This window comes from Aotus nancymaae, unplaced genomic scaffold, assembly GCF_030222135.1.
Source record: "Aotus nancymaae isolate 86718 unplaced genomic scaffold, 86718_ANA_hifiasm-v0.15.2.pri h1tg000108l, whole genome shotgun sequence".
Classification (NCBI taxonomy): Eukaryota; Metazoa; Chordata; class Mammalia; order Primates; family Aotidae; genus Aotus; species Aotus nancymaae.
This window is the reverse complement of record NW_026988523.1, coordinates 21,375,179-21,397,827: the sequence shown is the minus strand read 5'-3', so window position 1 is coordinate 21,397,827 and position 22,649 is coordinate 21,375,179. Positions and strand designations below refer to the sequence as shown.

The following is a 22,649-nucleotide window of genomic DNA, read 5'->3' as shown; positions in this document are numbered from 1 at the left end:
ACCCAGAACTTAAAACTTTGACTTGGATGAAGAAGTAGTCTTTTCCACTCATGTCTGATAAGATTCATATAATTCCAGAGATATAGAAGTGATTATGGATTGCACTGCAATTTTTAGAAGATATGAGAACACATGGAAATAATTAAGAAATTAATTCAATCAGTGGTATTATCATTTTTATATAAATATAAGTATTATAATGAGTATTATCATATTTTGTTTATGCTTTGTCTGTGATTGAAGATGTTTGCAGTGTTCTAAAAACAACCATAATAAGTTTATAAAATAGCAACTGAAGTTCTGGATGTCTTTTATTTTTAGTCAACAATCTATTTTTTTCAATAAATTATTTTTTTTCAAAAAATTTATTTTTAATTTTACCATATTTTAAACATAACTATGTAAGTATTTATTAACAGATTGATAATATTTATAAAGAAACATAGACTGTGTACTTAATAGTAAATATTACCTTCCACGATCCTAAGACTCACACATCGAGATTTGAATGAACACTGTTGATGGAGACAGAATATATATAATAAATAATTGATCCCTTCATTTAAAATGAATATTAAGGTTGAAGCACTAGAAAAGGAGCAATAAAAACCCAAATGAAAAATAAAAACACTTTCTTTGATAATAGTGCTCAAGTTGATTGTTGGGCTCTTTCTAAACTATCACCTTTACCACAAGGCAACTGAATTATTTTAAGACTATGCTTTACAATAAATAAAATATTGGAATAATCCTATAATAATTTATATTATTCTTTAATTTAGTTGGTATTTCTAGTCTTTCTTTCCATTGTGCCTTTACTTCCTGTGGCTACAGCCTTAAGCCCTTTCAGATCAAAAAGCTTACAAATGCCATTCCACGCATAAGCTTTCTCAGAAACACTTGTGCACGTTTTTCAACTTAATGAATTGATTTGTTTTTGATGTTTTAACTAGATTTAATAGTGCAGAAAAAATGAAATAATAAGCACACTCAGATCTTGAAATGTAATAAAATGATCATATTTTTCTGTAAAGACTATTGGATGCTTCAATTTTCTTTCCTTTTAATCTTAATGAGTTTGATCATTTGATGTACTCAATGCGTAACTGAACATCCTGGTGCATTTCTAAAAGCTGAATAATTTGGAAATAATTAGTGTTTTTTATAATACAAGTAAACTTCTGACCATTTATACTAAAAGAAGACTTCATGAGAAAAATATCTGAATTACAGTAAAGAAAGCTAGAAAAAAAGAATAAATAAATTCAATTTGATAATGAATTTAAATTCCCTAAAGGTAAGGATGCAGTTGCCACTTAATGTCTATTCAGAGTTAAATGTGTAGTTTGAATGCATTTTCATTAAGAATCAGCCACAAATTGTGAGCATTTTATAAAGTAAATTGAAGTAGTGGGTTTAATATATTGAGCGAAATTGGGGCTTATAGTAATATTAAAAATGTTCATAATTTTAATCATAAAGAAAATGTACGTTGTAAATCATGATGAGTGATTGTCATTTTCTTGGAGCTAACAAGTCAACTAAATAGAAAATGGGGTGAGGAAATGTCCATTGTATAAATGCTAAACAGGGTAGAGGCTACATAATGGGTAGGAGACACAGAGCTGTGGAAAATTACAAGCCTGGCAAAGTGACATTGTGATTTTTTATTTCATGTTTGCCGTGTCTTAAGGGACCCATTTTGAAGCACAGAGAATTAAGCATACATTAAATATGACAGAAAATTAGGAAAGGACTGGAAGACATAGAAGAATGCTAGCATTTGTTCAGTTTGTGTTGTTCATATGAACTCCCAATTATGTTTCATTGCCTTCATTAAAAATTAGATTCAGTAATCCAGAAAGTCACGTTAGTGCAGGAATTTAGAATTGCTGTAGTGCTTCTGTCAAAAAACTAAGATGAAAACTCATATGCAATATTCAGATAATAAGAGAGTTCAGGAAGATGGTCAAGTACAATATCAACTTACAAAATCAATAATGTTTCTTCAAAACAGCATTTACCAATTAAAAAATATAGCAGCCACAATTGCTGGGTCTTACACCTCAAATTTCTGATTCAGTAGGATTGGGGTGGGGCTGGATAATTTGCGTGATTAGCAAGTTCCCAAGTGGTATTGCTGTTACTAGTCCAGGGTTCACATTGTGAGAGCCACTGCCCAACAAAAGTCTGCACATGTGGACCAAGAGACATGTACAGGGAAGCTTATCGCAGCATCAGTCATTATTATAAAGTATTGATAATAATTCATTATGTCAATCAACAGAAACTGTAAATAACTCAGAGTATATTCAGACAATTGAACATTCTATAGTGGTACCAAAGAAGGAACTACACCTATATACATTAACATAGCTCATTCTCACACTGAGCAAAAAAAAAAATCTCAGAAAAATAAATAAAGGTTTTAATGTATAAAATTCAATGTGAAACAAATTAAGATATTAAATTCTTATAATATTACATAAGAATAGGTTTAATTATTATCAAAACATAAAGAAAAGCAAGAACATGACTAACCCAATAATAGAGATAGTAGGTTTCCTCTGTAGGGTGTGTGGGTAGTGGGGAGATGCAATCATGGAGAGTATTGTTCTATTTATTAAGCTTGAGGTGAGTTATTGGATATTTGTTTTATTCTACGTTGTACAGATACATGATGCATACCTTTTCTATTTAGGGTATGTGTCAGAATAAAAAAATTATAAGATAATGTGATCCCACTCCCAAAAAAAAACAACTTCATCCCACTTTCCAAGATATTTGGCTGGAGCGTAGTGATACAGAAAACCAAAGGGAAGAACTAAATAAAATGGAAACCAATAAACCATGTGAACTTTTTATTGCCAAACTTTAGAATACATTGAAACAGCAGCAACAACAGCATTCTGAAAATAAGAGAGAAAACTCTAAAGATCCTGAAGAATCTTGGGAAAATTTGGTTTCTGATGAGGATTTTTCTGCACTGTCCTTGGAGTGAGCAAACACAGAAGATTCAGAACCTGTTAGAAACCTCTTTAGGAAGGTGCAAAGCACACCTAAGTATTAGAGACTTCCAAAGGAAAGACAACAATTTACTGTATTTAAACATTGGGATTCAAGTGTCGAAACTCTTAAAAGGCACCTGGTAGTGGTTGTGGCAGGTACAAAAAGGAGTGGTAACAGTACTCAGGTACCACATTTTCTGTCGGAAGATTGGCCTCTGACTGATTGGGGAACAAGTAAATGTAACATCATTGTCTGTACCCAACCTCAAAAAATCTCAGCAGTTGAGTTTAGCCACCAGAGTGTGTGATGAATTGAGCTGTGAAAATGGACCTGGAGGAAGGAATTCTTTGTGTGGATATCAGATCCAGATGTTATTCTGAGCTTGTGAATCTACTAGTTTACTCTATTGTACAACAGGAGTTTTGCCAAGGAAACCTGATGGTCTTTTTACTAATACGTCTCATTTTATTGTAGATGAGGTTCATAAAAGAAGTGTCCAGTCAGACTTCTTAGTAACTATCTCAAAGGAAATTTTACAGAAACATTCTGATCTATAGTTGATTCTAATTAGCGCCACTGTGGACAGTGAAAATTTTTTTACATATTTCATACACTGTCCCATTCTCCGAATTTCAGGAAGCATTTATCCTGCTGAGATTTTTCATTGTGAAGATATAGCAGAAGAAACAGGCTTTGTACTGGAAAAAGAGTCAAGATATTGTCAGAAATTTCTGGAGGAGGAAAAAGAAATAACCATTAATGTTACGAGCAAAGCAGGGAGAATGAAGAAAAGTCAAGAATACATGTCAGTTCATACTAGAGCAAATGCTGATTTAAATATATCTTACCGAAAGTACAGCAATGGCACTCAGCATGAATCCTCATAAAATCAACCTGGATTTCATTTTGGAACTTCTTGCATATTTAGATAAAAGTTCCCAATTTAGAAATATTGAAAGAGCAGTATTAACCTTTTTACCGGGCCTTGCTCATATTCAGCAGTTGTATAATCTCCTATCAAATGATAGAAGGTTTTATTCTGAATGATATAAAGTGGTAGCTCTGCATTCTATTCTTTCTATCCAAGATCAAGCTGCAGCACTCAAATTTCCTTCGTCAGGAGTCAGAAAGAATGTTTTAGCAACAAATTTTGCAGAGACAGGTAGCGCTATTCCAGATGTTATCTTTGTAATTGATACTGAAAGAACAAAAGAAAATAAGCACCATGAAAGCAGATAGAGGAGTTAATTGATTGAGACATTTTTCAGTAAAGCCAGTGCTTTGCAGTGCCAGGGGAGAGCTGGGCAGGTCAGAGGTCAGAGATGGCTTCTGCTTCCATGTGTACACAAGAGAAAAATTTGAAGGTTTTATGGATTATTCTGTTCCAGAAATCTTACATGTACCTTTAGAGAAATTATGCCTTCATATCATGAATTGTAATCTTGCTTCTCTTGAAGTTTTCCTTTCAAAGCCTTAGATCCTCCTCAGCTCCAAGTGATCAGCAATGCAATGAATTTGCTCCAAAAAATTGGAGCTCATAAGCTAAATGAGCCTCAACTGACTCCATTGGGACAACACCTTGCAGCTTTACTTGTGTATTCAAGATTCAAAGATGCTTATTTTTGTTGCAATATTTGGCTGCCTTGACCCAATTGCAACACTAGCTGCAGCTATGACAAAGAAGTCTCCTTTTACCATACCAATTGGTCGAAAAGATGAAGCAGATTTGGCAAAATCAGCTTTGGCCATGATGGATTCAGACCACCTGATAATCTACAATGCATATCTAGCAGGGAAGAAAGCAAAACAAGAAGGAGGTTATCATTCTGAAATAATATTTTGCTAGAGGAACTTTCTTATTGAACATAAACTGTTCACCCTAGAAGTAATTCTTACCATAGCTCACTCTCTCAAGAATCATGGATAAGTATAAAAGGCTTATTTGGAAAAAAAGAATGCCTAGGAAAATATTGAACACATTGTATGGGTTTAATAAACATTTGTTGAATTAGAACAAAAAACGGATTTTCTTAAAAATCTCGAAGAAAAATTTGGATAAAAATACCTATTATTTTACTACATAAAGATCAAGGAGTTCAACTTAACACAGGATACCTACAAAGAAGTTAACAGATAATAGACTGTGATAACACCTATCACCTGTTATTTATATTAAAATAGTTTAAAATAATATGATTAAATAATTGATAGAAAAAGCTATCCTCAAATCAATGAGTTGAAATACAAAATCTGATTTCTCATGAATGTCTGACCATTTCATTAGTAGTTATACAAATAAAAATGTAAATAATAACCATTTTATACTTGCATGGTTAGCAAACATGAAATTTGATTGTATAAATGTTTTGGTGAATATGTAGATAGTTTGAAACAAGTGTATAATGCTGGAAATAGTTTAATCAGAAGAATCCATATGGAAATATAAAATAAAATTGAAAATGAGTGTATATTGTGATCTGCAGTTAAAATCTTTTTACCCAGAAATGCTTGCCCAGTTTCATGAGAATCATGTATAGAAACATTCATGAAAGCAACATTTTTGCTAGCATTTAGATAAAGGCAACTTAGATGTCTACTTATGGGAAATGGACAGTAAAACATGGAGGAAGCCTGCATAAAAATATTGTGGAACATTTTGAAATAGGAAAATATGTGCTTATATGTAACTGAAATAATTTTTGCTTAAATGTTATATTAACAAAGAGTATAAGACTTATAACACAATGTTATTTAACATAAATAAGCAGGTATGACCACAGAAACAAAAACATTTCTTGGCTTACTAAGATGTAGGTGCACATGCATGAGCACATACGTGTGCATGCACACACACATTTAACCATGAGGGAAGGTGGTAGACATTGTAAATGAGAAATAGAAATGATAGTAAAAAAATAATTTAAATAAAGGAAAGACCTTGCAAAACTTGATATGCCATGTACTGTGGGGTATGAAAACTCTCTAATATGTACCTAAATTCAAAACAGGAAGAAAGAAATAAAATTATTTTAAGGAGGGAAAAAAGGGAAAGAGGAGCCAAGAGGAGGGAGGAGAGAAAAGTAAAGAAGCAAACCTGTAAACTTCTCTTTTTTAAGATTTCCACAATATATGTCTAAACATTGAAATTCCTTGTCTCTAGTTTGAGTATCGATGACAAATTTTATGTTTTTAACCTAAAGACTCCACCAAAAAACTATTAAAACATATAAACAAATTCAATAAGCTGCAGGATACAAAATCATCGAGCAAAAATCAGTAGCATTTCTATATGCCAAGAGCAAACAATTTGAAAAAGAAATTACAAAAATAATGTCATTTGTAACAGCTACAAATAAAATAAAATAGCTAAGAATAAACTTAACCAAAAAAGTGCAAGATCTCTACAATGAAAACCATAAAACATTGAGCAATAAATTGAAGAAGATACAAAAAATGAACAGATATTCCATGTTCATGAAAGAATCAATATTGTTAAGCTGTCCATACTATCCAAAGCAAACTACAAATGGAATCCAATCCCTATCAAAATACCAATGACATTCTTCACAGAAATAGAAAAATTAAAAAAAAATCATATATATGAAACCTCAAAGGACCCAGAATACCCAAAGCTATCCTGAGCAAAATGAACATAACTAGAGGAATCATATTACCTATTTTCAAATTATACTACAGCTATAGTTACCAAATAGCATGGTACTGGCATAAAAACATACACACATACCAGTGGAACAGAATACAAGATCCAGATATAAATCCATATATTTACAGTAAACTCATTTTCAAAAAAGATTCCAAGAACATACATTGGGGAAAGGACAGTCTCTGCAATAAGTGGTCCTGGGGAAATAAGATATCCATATGCAGAAAAATGAAACTAGACCCTTATCACTCATCATATTAAAAAAACAAATCAAAATAAAGACTTAAATCTAAGGCCTAAACTTTGAAAATACTGGGGAAAAAAAAAAAAAATTGGGATATTCTCCAGGACATTGGTCTGCAGATTTCTCAAGAAATATACCAAAAGTACAGGCAACTAAAGCAAAAATGGTCATACAAAGCTTCTGTATGCAAAGGAAACAACAAGGTGATGAGACAGCACATTGAATGAGAGAAAATGTTTATTAACAGTCCATCTTGCAAGTGATTAATAACGAGAATGTGTGAGGAGCTCACACACCTCAAAAAGAAAAATATCTAATAATCTGAATTTAAAATGGGCAAAAGGTCTGAGTAAACATTTTTCAAAAGAAGACATACAAATGAAAAAACAGGAATATGAAAAGATGTCCGACATTACGGATCATCAGAGAAATGCAATTGAAAACTACCATAAGATATGACCTCATCCCTGTTAAAATGGCTCTTACCCAAATGACAGGCAATAACAAATTCTGATGAGGATGTAAAGAAAAGATAATCGTCATACACTGTTGGTGGGAATATAAATTAGTACAACTGCCATGGAGAAGAGTATGCAGGTTCCTCAGAAACCTAAAATGAAGCTACTATATGTTCCAGAAATCCCACTGTTAGGTACCTATGCAAAAGAAAAGAAATAAGTATATTGAGCAGTTATCTGCACTCCCATTTTTACTGCAGCACTATTCACCATAGCAAAGATTTAGAAGCAATATAAATGTCCATCAGCATATGAATGGATAAGGAAAATGTGGTACATATACACAACGGAGTACTATTCAGTCATAAAACATGATGAAATGCTGTCATTTGAAACAACATGGGTGGAACTGGAGGACATTTTGTTATGTGAAATAAACCAAGCACAGACAGACACACTCCACATTTTCTCACTAATTTTTGGAGCTGAAAATTAAAATAATTGAATGCATAGAAGCAGAAAGTAAAATGAAGGTTTCCAGAGGCTGAGAAGGGTAGTGGGAGTGGGAGGAGGTGGAAATGGGATTGGTTTAATGGATACAAAAATATAGTTTCATTGAATGAATAAAATCTAGTATTTGAGAGTACAGTAGGGTACAGTCAACAACAATTTGTTTATTTTTAAATAAAAGAGTATACTTGGGATATCTGTAGTATAAATAAATGATAAATGCTTGAGGTAATGGACACTGCATTTATCCTGATGTGATTATTATGCATTGTATGCATCAGAATATCTCATGTACCCCATATATGTACACCTACTATGACCTACAAAAATAAAAATTATACAAACAAAATTTGATGCATTTGCCATACAAGATAAAATACATCTTGCAAATATGAAATGAATTTGTCTGAAAACTAAGAAATCCCTGCTGGTCTGAGAAACTACAGAAGAATTGTTTGGAAGTGTGTCACACATGAATTTCAGCTTGCTGGCTCTGCCTTTTAGAATAGTAACACCAAATCATGTAAGTTCTGAGGTAGTTAACTTATTCTCGGATACCTCACTGTCGTCTTGCTCTGTTTCTGTGTGTTACGATGGCACGGTTATCTCAAAGGTAAGGCGTGCTCCTGGAAGATATGGATGCTCTAAGTCTAATGAGTGACACATCACATTTTTATTTACTAGGACATAGCTTAGACAAAGGGGTGATTTTAGAGAGGTAGTATTGCCTCTACAGGTAGGTGTAAATATTAACAGAAAAAATCGGAATCACAAAGAAATATAAAACTCTTTAGAAATCATAAAAGCTTAATTTAAAAAAAATTAGTAATACTTTACTAATTTACTAGGACATAGCATCACATTTTTATTTACTAGGACATAGCTTAGACAAAGGGGTGATTTTAGAGAGGTAGTATTGCCTCTACAGGTAGGTGTAAATATTAACAGAAAAAATCGGAATCACAAAGAAATATAAAACTCTTTAGAAATCATAAAAGCTTAATTTAAAAAAAATTAGTAATACTTTACATAGATATTATTTATTTCATGTGGTTTAAATTTTATTTTTAATAGCAATTCCATTTGAAATATTGATTTTTATTGTAAGACTTGATAATCTCTGATTTTCTAAAAATTTCAACCCATAAAAATGACATTTTGCTTGTAATGATATATCAAAATATCTACATCCGTCCCAGCTTGGTATCACTGGCCTTGTGTTTATTGGCCCAGGTGTGCTGTATACCCAAGAAGCCTGCCAGGCAAGTGCTAGTAAGTTACCAGTTCAGTGCTGATTATATCCTGCTCCTAGGTTTCTTCTACCTTTGATTTCAGTAATTCAAGGCTAAATTCCCATACCCAGACTTGCAATTCAGGCCCAAACAAACTTTCTCTGCAGATGCTACCTCAGTAATAGCTGCTGCTGAACCTCATTGGTGGTTATGCTTACTTACCTGACAGGCCCCATCATAACCCTTCACTCTGCCTAGAGAAAAAAATGTCTTAAATTTTGAAACCCTTTATAGAACTTGAGCAATGTTAATTACATCGCCTCTATTCTACCTTTATTCAACTGATCTACAATTTTAGTTCTAATTTCTGAACTCGTAGCTTTGCAACTTTGCCTACAAATTAGAAAGATGTGCTTAATTGTCCTCGTTTGCTATTGTAGCTTTTCCTTTGCCTAACACAATGTCTTGGTCAAAGGCTTCCACAGTCCATGCTGAGATGCTATAGATTGGAATGTAGGCATGAATGACTTAATTTGCTGCAAAAGGAGCTAAATGAGAAGGATAATACTCTGGAACTGGTATTGATTGTTAAGTTGGAACACTGCCAGAGGTGGTAAGACATGAAGACTCGTAGGCATTTACTAGACTTGGCAAAGTAATAAAGGAATAGTTGTTCTTATAGGGTGCAGCACAGTTCTCTGGGTGGGCTTGGATTTACTCAGTTCTCGCCCCTTTCTTGCTTGTAGTTTTCAAGAATAACTGCAGAATATATCAGGAATTTGTGTGTGGGAGACCTCATAAGTGAGGAGGCAGGAGTCAGAAGCCTCAGCCTATTCCCATATAAATAATGAAGCAGAAAATAACTAGAGATATAACCATAGTAGTTATTCATAGGTAATCTTGGTTATTCATAGGTGATGTTGGTTATTCATAGGTGATCTTGGTTATTCATAGGTGATCTTGGTTATTCATATGTGATCTTAGTTATTCATAGGTGATCTTAGTTCTTTTACTAATGCCTTTCAGGTGGCGAAGTGTGAACCTGGGGTGACATTGTGAAAGGAATGACCCTGAGGCAAGACACTTAAAGCCCTCTGTCACATCTGTGTAAGGGCTGCTGGAGGGCGCCTCAGCTGTGCGGCAGCGTAGTGCCAGCCCTGGAAAAACACCGGTTGTTTAGCCATCTGGTGAAGGAGACGTCCAGGATGGCTGAGATCTCTCCTTCCTACGGGGAGTTAGGAGAAAACTCCTCTCCTCCAAGGTCTTGCGGTAGGCCTGACAGTTGTCAGGTAGACCCACAAACATCTGGGGGCTTAACTGTCTCTATGCAGTGCTATGCAGTGCTGTGCTTCAGTGGTCACTTTCCATGTCCACTCTCATATTCCGCTTCTGCACCTGGTTCCATTTTGCTTAGAAGAGATAATTAGTAAAAGTAATATAAATCTTAATGTCTTTGTTCTTTCTTGACAAGTACGAAAAAGTGCAGATGCATTACACTCCTTACTTGATCTCAGCTAGTAGAAGGCCTTGTGCCCCGACCTGTGTGACACGTGATGTGCTTGACCCCATCACTGACCACCAGTGCCACGCCCTACCTACCCTGCCCCCAGCTTTGTACTCAATCATAGTTAGAGTGTCCAGGCACTCGGGGCCACTGCCAGACTCCACACTTTGGTTGGCAATGGCCCCCTGGGCCCAAACTCTCTTTTCTCTATCTCTGTGTCTTGTGTCTTTTATTTCTATAGTTTCTCGTCTCTATACCAGCAGAGAGGGGCTCAAAGGACCCTGTAGGGCTGGACCCTACAGAATGCAGTATCCTGAGATAGATAGAAACTGCCTGAAAAAAGCCTGGGCTTTGTTCTTCTCTCCCGTGGAAGTCAAGCTGAGCTTTCAAGTTTTAGTTCAGTGAGTCAGTTCCCCTGAACTATATAACCCATGGTGGGCTGCATTTTGAGGTCCTATAAAGGGACACATGCAGGTAAGACCCTCTCTTCCCCAGGCAGTTTTCTTGAGACTTAGGGGACCAGCTCACAAACCGTATGCATTTCGGGCATATGTTCAGGCTCCCCGGTCTCAGACCTTGGTGGCCAGTACACTGTGACCCTGTTCACACTGGAGATTACTACAGATAATCCACTGGCAGATGAAATCCACAGATTTATCAAGGAATAGCCAAGTCATTGTTGCCAAAATGTTGGCAGTATGCATCTGCTGGTAGTTTGATCCTACTGTGTGATTGTATAGAAAGTATTCCCATTCCCACAAACAACAACTTCAGTACTGGAGCAGCTGGGCTGCTAAGCAGTTTGCCCCAAGCAGGGTAAAAACCAGAGGCTACTAATGTGAGCTCTTCATGATAAATTGGCTATCGTCTGTCAGGGGTTTGATCTCAGGGAGAAGGCAAGAGCTCAGCTAGTGGAATTGTTGCATACGTGTAGACTTAGACAAGAAGCAAGGATCAGAAAGTGGGTCTAACTAAGAATTTTTAAGTTTCTCTGGTTAATACTAGGAATAATTTCAGGGCCTTCAGTGTAGTGTTGGATAGCAAGTGATATTGTACATGGCATAGGTAGAGATATTTATTGTTTTATTCCCTTCTGTATCTCCCTCCCCCTAGATTAGTGTTTGATTTCGAATAAGCATTCAGTAAATATATGCTTAACGTAGAACAGATAAACACAGGAATGGGAGGAAGGGTTCATAGTCTAAAGAATCAGGCAGGTCCTGACACAAACACAGTTGTAAAATTCCTAATGATAAACGCTTGTCAGTCAGAATAGTCCCATTGTGCATAAGAATGCATAAAAACGCAGGCTAAAAGACAATAAATCCATGTTTGACATAACTGAATAATTTCTGTTTTTGTATTTACAACATAGAGTGCAAAACTATTCAAGTAATCTAAACTACTAAATATATATTTAAAAATATTTACAAATTATATAACTGTAGTATAAATAAGTGCCATGTGTATTACTTTTTTGTTTGTTGTTTTATGTAAGTATCAAGAGAAAACAATTAGAAATTATAATAACCACAGGTCACATCTTTATTAGCATTCAATTTAGTTTCAATTACACTGTTAATCTTTTTGTCATGTCACCTACACTCTTAGGTGAAATAACAATTAGATCTGTGGAAACTGAAAGAATCACTGTTTAGAGTATTAAATGAATTACTTAGCAAGATGTTTTTCTCATGGAAGAAAATTACTTTTTAGAAGTCTCTCACTTAGTATAGTAATTTTTAAAAAATCAGTTTTGAGAGTTAGGAGGCAGAGCAAGATGTCCGAATAGAATGCTTCAGTGATCGTTCCCCCACAGGACCAACAAACTGAACAACTATCAATGCAAGAAGGCACTTTCATAAGAACCAAAAAATCAAATGAGTAATCATACGATCTGGTTTTAACATAATGTCAAGGAAAAAGGCATTCAAGAGGGTGGAAAAGAAAATCTTTCATTGCCTACACCATCCTCCTTCAACTCCCGTCATTGCTGCTTAGAGAGAGTATCTCTGCTTGAAAGAGGGAGAATGAAGTGAATGTAGTACTGTGCATTGGAACTCAGTGCTGCCTTGTTACAGTGGACTACAACACAGAGCAGACTTCTGCCACTGTCCACAGAGGGAGAATTTAGACTAACCCTGGGCCACAAGAGAATTCTTAGCCCCATGGTTAGGAATTTGAGCCCTGGTTGGCTCCACTACCAGCTGACTGAAGTGGCCTAAGATCCAGAAGAAATTTGAGTGGCAGTCAGGCCACAAGGCCTACAGTCTTTGGGCAAGGTCTGGAGTTTCGCTGGTCTTGGAGGCTGTGGAATTGGAGTGTACACAGGTCAGTGCAAGACCAGCTGTGGTGGCTCAGGAAATGCCTATATCACTCCTCCCTCAACTGTAGGAGCTTAGGGAGACACTCCTTGGAGACAGAAGAGAGAAAAGTACAGAGGACTTTGTCTTGCAACTTTGGTAACAGCTCAGCCACAGTAAAATAAAGCACCAGGCAAACTCCTGAAGCCCCCAGTTCCATGCCTTAGCAAATGAATGATGTTTCTAGACTTACCCTGGGCCAGAAAGGAATTCACTATACTTGAGGAAGAACCCAGTGCTGTAAGGATTCACCACATGCTGAAAAATAGAGCCCTTGGGCCTTGAACAAACATTACTAGTAGTCAGGCAGTACTCACCGTGGACCTTGGGCGAGTCCCAGAACTGTGCTAGCTTCAGGTGTGACCCAGCACAGTCCCATCTGTGCTTGCCATCAGAGTGGTCATATCATCCATCCCCCAACTCCAGGTATCCCTGGAGAGACTTCTTAAGATTGGGGGAAAGAGAAGGTTAAGATTGGAGGAAAGAGAAGGAAGAGAGAATGAGATGTTACCTGATAACCCAAATAATTCTCCTTTATCTTACCCAGGCCTACCAAGGTGATGCCTCTGTGAATCAGCAGTACAGTGTTTCTATGTAGGACACTCCCTAGTGTTTATATGGCTGCATTGACCGTAGGCTTAGATCATAACACCCAATTCCTTTGAATATGATGAAAACCTTCTCAAGAAGGTTGGGTTCAAACAAGCCCATACTGTGAAGATTCAAATAAATACCAAACTCTTTACTGCCCAGACAGTAACGAAAAATCCACCAGCATCAAGAATTTCCAAGAAAACATGACCTCACCAAACGAGTTAAATAAGGCCCCAGTTACCAATCTTGTAGTGACAGATGTATGTGACCTCACAGAGTAAGAATTTAAAATAGCTCTCTTGAGGAAGCTCCATGAACTTCAAGATAACAGAGAAGCAATTCAAAATTCTTTCAGAGAAATTTTGTAAAAGATTACAATAATAAAAAAGTCAAACAGAAAACCTGAAAATGAAATATTCAATTGACATTCTGAAAATGCATCAGTGCCTATCAACAGCAGAATTGATTAAGCAGAAGAAAGAATTAGTGAGATTGAAGACAGGCTGTATGAAAATACAGTAAGAGGAGAAAAAAATAAATTGAAAAAATGATTGCCAACAAGATCTAGACAACAACTTCAAAAGGGAAAAGATGAGATTTATTGTCCTTAAAAACGATATTGAGACAGAGAGACCATACTGGAAGTTTTATTTAAAGAAATCACAACAGAGAATTTTCCCAATGTGGTGAAAGGTATAAATACTGAGGTCCAAGAAAGTCATAGAACACCAAGAAGATTCTACCCAAGTAAGAGTAACAGGCTTATGTTAATCAAAATCTGAAAGCTCAAGGATAAAAGAAAGGATTCTAAAATCAGCAAGAGAAAGAAGAAAACAACATATAAAGGAACTCCTATATGTCTGGCAGCAGACTTCTCAGTGGAAACCTTACACGACAGGAGAGAGTGAGAAAACATCCAAAGTGCTGAAGGAAAAAAAATGTTTCTATCTAGAATATTATATCCAGCAAAATTGTCTTTCAAACATGAAGGGAAAATAAACACATTTTCAGACAATCAAAAGCTGGGAAATTCTGTAAACACCAGACCTGTGTTATAAGAAATGCTAAAGGGAGTTCTTCAGTCTGGAAGAAAAGGACACTGATGAACAACAAAAAATCACCACTCGGGAATAGTAAATACACAGACAATACAGAGTAAACCATATGTTAGGCTACACAAAAGTATTTTTTTAATTGAAATAATGTCAAGTATCTTTTCTGACCAAATGAAATAAAATAGTAAGAGGAACTTTGGAAACTACATAAACAGATTCAAGTTAAATAATAAGCTTCTGAATGACCACTGGGATAGTGAAGAAAGCAGGAAGGTGAAAAAATATTTCTTGAAACAAACAAAAGTATACACATAACATACCAAAGCTATGGAATCCAGCAAACGTAGTAGTAAGAGGGAAGTTTTTAGCACTAAACACATACATCTAAAATGTTAAAAATTTAAAAAGTAAGAGTAATCCAAACCCAGAGTTCATAGAATAAAAGAAATGATAAAGATCACAGCAGAAATAAATGAAATTGAGACTAAAAAAATACAAAACACCATTGAAAGGAAAAGTCGGTTTATTGAAAATATCAAGAAAACTGCCAATTCTTTAGCTACACTAAGAATAAAAGAGGGAAAATACCAAAAAATAAAATCAGAGATGAAAAATGAGACATTACAATTAATACTATAGAAATTCAAAAAATGTTAGAGATTATTATTATCAACTAAATGCCAACAATTTGAAAAATCTAGAATAAATGTAAAAATTTCTGGGCAGATACAACCTACAAAGATTAAACCATAAAAAAAATCCTAAACATGAATAGACCAATACCAAGTAATGATATAGAAGGAGTAACAAAAAGTCTCATCAAATGAAAGCCCAGAACCTGATGGCTTCACTGCTAAATTCTACCACTTAAATAAAAATTAATACCAATTATACTTATTTAAAAACATCTAGAAGGAAGGAATACTTCCAAACTCATTCTATGAGCCCAGCATAACTCTGATACAATCAGACAAACCCACAAGAAATAAAAGAAAACTACAGGTCAATATTTCTGATATACAGAGAGCAAAAGCATAATAAAAAAAAACTAGCAAAAACCAAAAATCATGATCAAGTGTGATTCCTCCTGCCGATACAAGGATAATTAAAAATGTGGAAATCAATATGACTCATCATGTAGGCCAAATGAAGGATAAAAACCATGTGACCATTTCAAATGATATTTAAAAAGTATTCAATAAAATTCAATATACCTTTATAAAAACTATCACAAAAGTAAGTATTGAAGGCATACCTCAATATGATTAAAGCCATATATGACAAACTCGTAACTAGTATCATGATGAATAGGGAAAACTGAAGGTCTTTCCTGTAAGATGTGGAACAAGACAAGGATGCCCTCTGTCACCATTTATTCAACATGATACTAGAAGTCCTAGCCAGAGCAATCAGACAAGAGAAAGAAATAAAGGGCGTCCAAATTAGAGAGGGTATAATCAGATTCTGTTTTTTGAAAATGTTATGATCTTTTGTTTAGAAAAAAAAAAAAAACACATCCACCAGAATATGATTAGAATGATAAACTCAGTAAAGTTGCAGGATACAAAATCAACATATAAAAATCACTAGCATTTCTATATGTTAATAGTGAACAATATGAGAATTAAAAAACAAACAAAAATTTAATCCAATTTACAATAGCTATAAATAAAATACCTGATATGATTTGGCTGTGTCTCCACCCACATCTCATCTTGAATTCCTATGTGTTGTGGGAGTGACCCAGTGGGAGGTAATTGAATCATGGGGGCAGGTCTTTCCTGTGCTATTCTCATGGTCATGAATTAGTCTCATGAGATCTGAGGGTATTCTAAAAGGGGAGTTTCCCTGCTCAATCTCTCCCATTGCCTGCTGCCATCATGTAAAATGTGACTTTCTGTTCCTTGCTTCTAGCCATGATTTTGAGGCTTCACCAGCCACATGGAACTCTAAGTCAAATTAAACCTCTTTCTTTTGTACATTGCCCAGTCTCAGGTATGTCTTTATCAGTGAAAGTGGACCAATACAGTAAATTGGTACCATTTTACCAATAGTGAGGCATTGTTGAAAGACACATGAAAATCTGGAAGTGACTTTCGAACTAGGTAACAGGCAGAGGTTGCAACAGTTAGGAGGGCTCAGACAAAGACAGGAAAATGTGAGAAAGTTTGGACCTTTCTAGAGACTTGTTGAATGGCTTTGACCAAAAACCTGATACCAATGTGAACATAAAGGTCCAGGGTGAGGGTTCTAAAATGCAATTGACGGACTTGTTGGGAACTGGAGCAAAGGTGACTCTTGTTATGTTTTAGCAAAGAGACTGGCAGCATTTTGCCCTGCCCTAGAGATTTGTGGAACTTTGAACTTAAGAAGGATGATTTAGGGTATCTGGTGGAAGAAATTTCTAAGCAGCAAAGCATTCAAGAGGTGACTTGGGTGCTGTTAGAGACATTCAGTTTTATAAATGAAGCAGGGCATAAAAGTTCAGAAAATTTATATCCTGAAATGTGATAGAAAAGAAAGACCCATTTTCTGAGGAGAAATTGAAGCCAGATGCAGAAAAATGCTCAACATTAGTGACCATCAGAGAAATGCAAATCAAAACCATAACAAGGTAATATTTTACCCCAGTTAAAATGGCTTATATCTAAAAGACAAGCAATAATGAACGCCGGTGAGGATGTGGAGAAATTAAGGATTGATGGGAATGTAAACTAGTATAGCCATTATGAAGAATAGTATGGAGGTTCCTCAAAAAAACTAAAAATAGAACTATCATATGATCCAGCAATCTCACTGTTGTGTATATAAAAGAAAGATAATTAGTATATCAAAGAGATATCTGCACTCCCATTTATTGCAACATCATTCACAGTAGCCAAGATAGGGAATCAACCTAAGTGTTCATCAGTTGATGAATAATTGTTTTAAAAAAGTGGTACAAATACACAATGGAATATTATTCATTCACAAGATGAAATCTTGACATTTGTAATAATATGGATGGAACTGAAGGACATTATGCTAAGTGAAATAAACCAGGCACAGAGAGACAAATATCACACCTCTCATTCATATATAGGAGGTAAAAACAATTTAACCCATGGATATAGAGTGAAATGATGGTTATCAGAAGCAGGGAAGAGTAACAAATGGGGGAAGTGGTAAAATGGGGATGGTTAATGGGTAGAAAATATAGTTAGAATGAGTAAGATCTAGTATTCACTAGCATAATATGGTGACTATAGTTAATAATTTATTGTATATTTTTAAATAAATAAAATAGTGAAATTGGAATGTTCCTAATACAAGGAAATCTTAAATGCTTAAGGTGATCAATACTCTAATACCCTGATTTGATTATTAAACATTGTAGGCCTATATCAAAACATCACATGTACCCAACAAATATATGCAACTATTCTGTAACCATAATTTCAAAAAATTTAAAAAAATTTCTTCTCTAACTTATCCATTATTTCATCAATTTTTATTCTTAAATGGACAGTAATCGTTATTCATTATTATCTACTGCTTACCTGCCTGACATCAAGCAACATAAAAAGAAGAATATAACCATAACAAAAGTAATCATTCAAGCAATATTTTCTGTTACCCAATTATAATAAAATAGACTGAGTCCATTTGGTACAAAAAGTCTATTAGATTGGTTGATATTCTATAATAAAATAAAGTAGTATGTAGGATAACTAAATTTTTTTAGTTTTAATGATTTTATGTTGTTTATCATGAAAGTGGTTCTATACCACCCATCAAATCAAACAAAAATCTTATCTATGTCTCTAAAAGAGAACAGAAAAGGAAACTTTAAAAAATGTATGTCTATTGTTTCATTGTCAGAAAATGTGGTTGTAAGGGACTTCTTTTTTTTCCAGTACAAAAAGCACATTTTGCAGTTTTAGTACAATTAACATTTTAATTATTGGTCTGTTACAAATGACAGCTGCCTAACACATTTATTATTATGCCACCAGTTAGGCAGTAAACTCAGCGACAGGACAAGTGTGGAGTGGAAAAACGATTTGTAGAAATGTTATAGTACTGTGGATTTAATTTTTTTATTCTGCCATGTGATGGCAGTAGAAATGTCAATGATTGACATGGATTGTTTGAGATTCAGATTGAGATAACATTTTTTTTCTGGATTATGGTAAAGAAAAAATGTGAATAGAAACAACTTATTTTTACTGCAGCACCCTTTATGCTTTAACATTGCACTATTTCTTGTGCATACATTTTGTTTCAAAAACATCTTTTTCTCATTTATTATTTTTTTATTTGTGCATAATCCTTCCAGTTATCTGGGCTCAAACTCTCAGATTAATATTTAATGCCTTCCTTGCTCTTTATGAATGAGTTGGCTGATGAATCATTTAACTCTACATTCATGTAAACTCCTGTCTTTCTCATTCCATTTCCAAAGGCGCTGCCACTACCTTATATTCAGTCATAGTCCAGTATTGTTGTCATTGTTTATTTGCCTTTACTTGCCTCCTGAACATTTTTCACATTATTAGACTCCTCTATATGTGGTCACCTGTTTGAATTGTTCTAAAATGTGTATTTTTAATCACCTGATTCTTCTAGTCCTAAACTTTCACTAGCTTGACACTAAGAAAATTAAATTCAAAATATTATTTCAGCATTTTAAATCTTATAGAAGATAGTCCCAAGCTACATTTGCAATATATCCCAGTATTCATGAAGTGCATTGTATGCACCAAAAATCAATTTGGTTCTTAAATCTCATCTCAAATCCCACTCAGGAGAATAGTTTTAATCCGAAGCCCTTAAACTGATAATATTCTCATTATCTTTAACTTCAAAGGTCTTCGTGCATGATTGATTATTCTGTTTTATTTTACAGAGAATTGCATAGCTGTCTAATTTGCTAGATTTTAAGCCTCTTGAAGTCAATGTATATGTGAACATCACCTATTTACCTTAGCAAAAGCTTCTTGTAAGTATCAGGTACTCTAAATTTTTATGTTATTCCACAGATGATTTTAATTTAAAGTTTTATTTGCATGGCTACTTTCTCTTCTATTCACCATATTGAAGAGTAGCCATAATGCTATTTTATACAAATAAAGACAATACTACTAATGATGACATAGTCCATTTTAAACACACTTTTGCGTCGGGCTTGTTTTGGGGATTGAATATAGAAAAGTCTTTTGAAACACTCTCTCCTTAAGGCTTTAACCAAGTAAAAGAAGCAGACATCGTAAAAAATTGATGCTAAAATATCATATCTCCATGCTGTAGAATGTGCAGAGAAAAGCAAAGATGCACATAAAGGGAAAGTAAAGATGCATATCAGGGAAAAGTAAGTCCGCTTTGCATGATCAGGAGTTTCATCAGGAAGGTAGTATGTGAGCTGATCATGAAAAGGACATGCATACTTATGGACTAGAATTACTTGGCAAAGGCACTGAGTGAGGTATTCTAGCATCTCCTAGCAATAGTAAACAGCTCAAAAGGTTAGGAGGTGAAGTCTAACACAGTTGTAGGGTGGAGAGCTAACAGGCTGGAGAGATGCACCAGGAACACTTGGTAAAGGCTGTTCATGTGCTAGAGTCTGGAGAGTGTTTTTTCTGTAATGGGGACCTCTGTATGCATTCTGGGATGGAACAGGGCTGACTTGGATTCACATTTTAGGAAAAACATGGTTACAAAGTATGACTATGGTGGTTAACCTATTTTCAGTTAAAGAAATAGCTTACAACTTGTAAATATTTTGCAGTCATCTTACATTTCTCAAAGAGGCTTTATGTATATGACTTCATTTATACACTCATGTTGTGTGAGGGCTAGAATCTAACCTTTCTAATGGTTCATTTACTTCTACTGAGCAGAGAAAAGGGTGGGGTGGTAAAGAAAATTACAAAAATATATTATTTCAACATTCAGAAGAAGTTGAAAACATTGCTAATTAACTGACTGAAGAACCTTGCCTTTACACTGGCCTTATTAGTATTTTGCATGCATATTTTCCTTGCTTTAATGTGAGTACATGTGATGTAGGAGCATAAAATGAGTGTTAGACTGCTCTGATTTGATCATTTTCTCAGTTTGGTTCTGCTCCTCATGCTTTGCACGGTTATATTTATGGGCTTGCTGGTATCTTGTCCCTGCTTGATCCATATCTCAAACCTAGGCTTAAAAAGTCAAAAATGATTTTTCACAGTTCATGGGTCAGAAAAATATGTGTGAGATAAGTTTTCACAATGAGTTAAGGCACAAACGCATCTTAGGAAGCTGTCAGGTATGCTCTGAGGACAAAATATGAAGAATGATGAAAATTGATACAATGTGAGGTTTTTAAAAAGTAATTTTTTTTCTTTATGGTAATGTTAAAATCTAAAATAAATCAATAATTAAAAATAAATTGTATACCAATTTCCCTTCTTTTCACCAATTATAGATTGTTTTAAATTTGAAAACATGACTCTTTGTCATCTCATTAAAATTTGGGAGTAATTTTTCACTTTTATATCTTTATACAGACATTAAGGTAAGTTAGTTGAATCATAATAAATGTACTATATAAAAATATTGTTAGTTGGTTCTTTACATATTAGACAAGGGGTTAAAGAATAATATCTCCTCTCTATTCACAGATAGTATAATTAGTATATTACCACAGTTGCCTTGCTAGCTTTGGAAATTGTGGATGTGGAAAGCAAATGAGTGCTAAATGTTTATCACATATCTGTAAAAAATATTCTAGTGTCATGATTGCTAAAAATTTTCTAGAGTCCATGCAAACAGTTTTGAATTTTATTTTATTCTAGGATACATAAATTATTGCTCTAAGCTGTCACTTTCCTCTGTGTGTGTTCACCTGAGCTCAGTTACTATTTGAGTTCTAGACACTCTTTAAAGCTGTCTGACCTGTCTGTCATATCACTTTAGTGGCTTAATTGGTGAGGTCATGCCTGAATACTTTTTTGGCCAGATCATGAGCCCTTATTCTGTAATACTTTAATTTGGCTTCTAATGTTAATTTATCATTTGAGATACAAAGCACAGCAGTGTTACTCTCTCTAGGTAAGCTTTTACAGAAATAATTGTGAGCTGACTAGTCATGACCTTGGCTTTATCTATGCTCAATTTTTGATCTAAAACTTTAGTGAACATCAATTTTGAAATCATTTCCAAGTACACTGAGAAATAGCATTTGAAGCTTGGGACCATAAATTCTCCTTTAGATATTTCTCTGTTCAGGGTAGATTGAGTAGGATTAAAGGGAGCAGTCATGCACTCAGGGTTAAATAAAAAAGGTATTACACTTGAATGGTAATTTAGGTAGGACGGATGTTTTTCACATTACAGACACAGGGGTAAAGCACAGCAGGAAACTGTTCAGTGGGGAAGATAAAGGGAAATGATGCTTTAAACCTCCCTGACCCACAAACAGAAAGAAAAGCCATTATTAACTGAAACCAGGAGCAAGTATAAGGCAGAGACAAACAATCATGCTATGAATCACCCAGGTAAGTTAGTTGCAGTTTGCTTGCACCAGATACAAAAGTTTAGTAATTAGGAATGCGATAAGCAAGGTTTAGTCATGTGACTAATGAGGAAGATTAAACTGTGATTTAAAATAATATGTTACAGTAGCAAATAATACAGGAAAATGTACATTAAAACCCATATGATATATTTTTTGCACATATTAGTTTAAAAAAATAAACGAAACTACCAGGTCTGAGTTGTGAACCCAAAAAATCTGAGACAGGTCTCAGTCAATTTTGAAAGTTTATTTTGCCAGGGTTAAGGATGCACCCTTGTCATAGCCTGAGGAGGTCCTGAGGACATGTGCGCAGGGTAGCCGGGCACAGCTTGGTTTTATACATTTTAGGGGAGACATGAGAAATCAATCAATACATGTAAAATGTACATCGATTCATTCTGGAAAGGTGGGAAACCTTGAAGCAGGGAAGGGGCTTCCAGGTCATAGGTAGGTAAGAGACGAATGATTGCATTCTT

General features: G+C 34.8%; 1 pseudogene; it reads left to right on the top strand.

The window, feature by feature from the left end:
* The first annotated feature begins 2,755 nt into the window (after positions 1-2,755).
* LOC105711576 (ATP-dependent RNA helicase DHX29-like) overlaps positions 2,756-22,649 on the top strand; it is a 37,901-nt pseudogene continuing 18,007 nt past the window's right edge.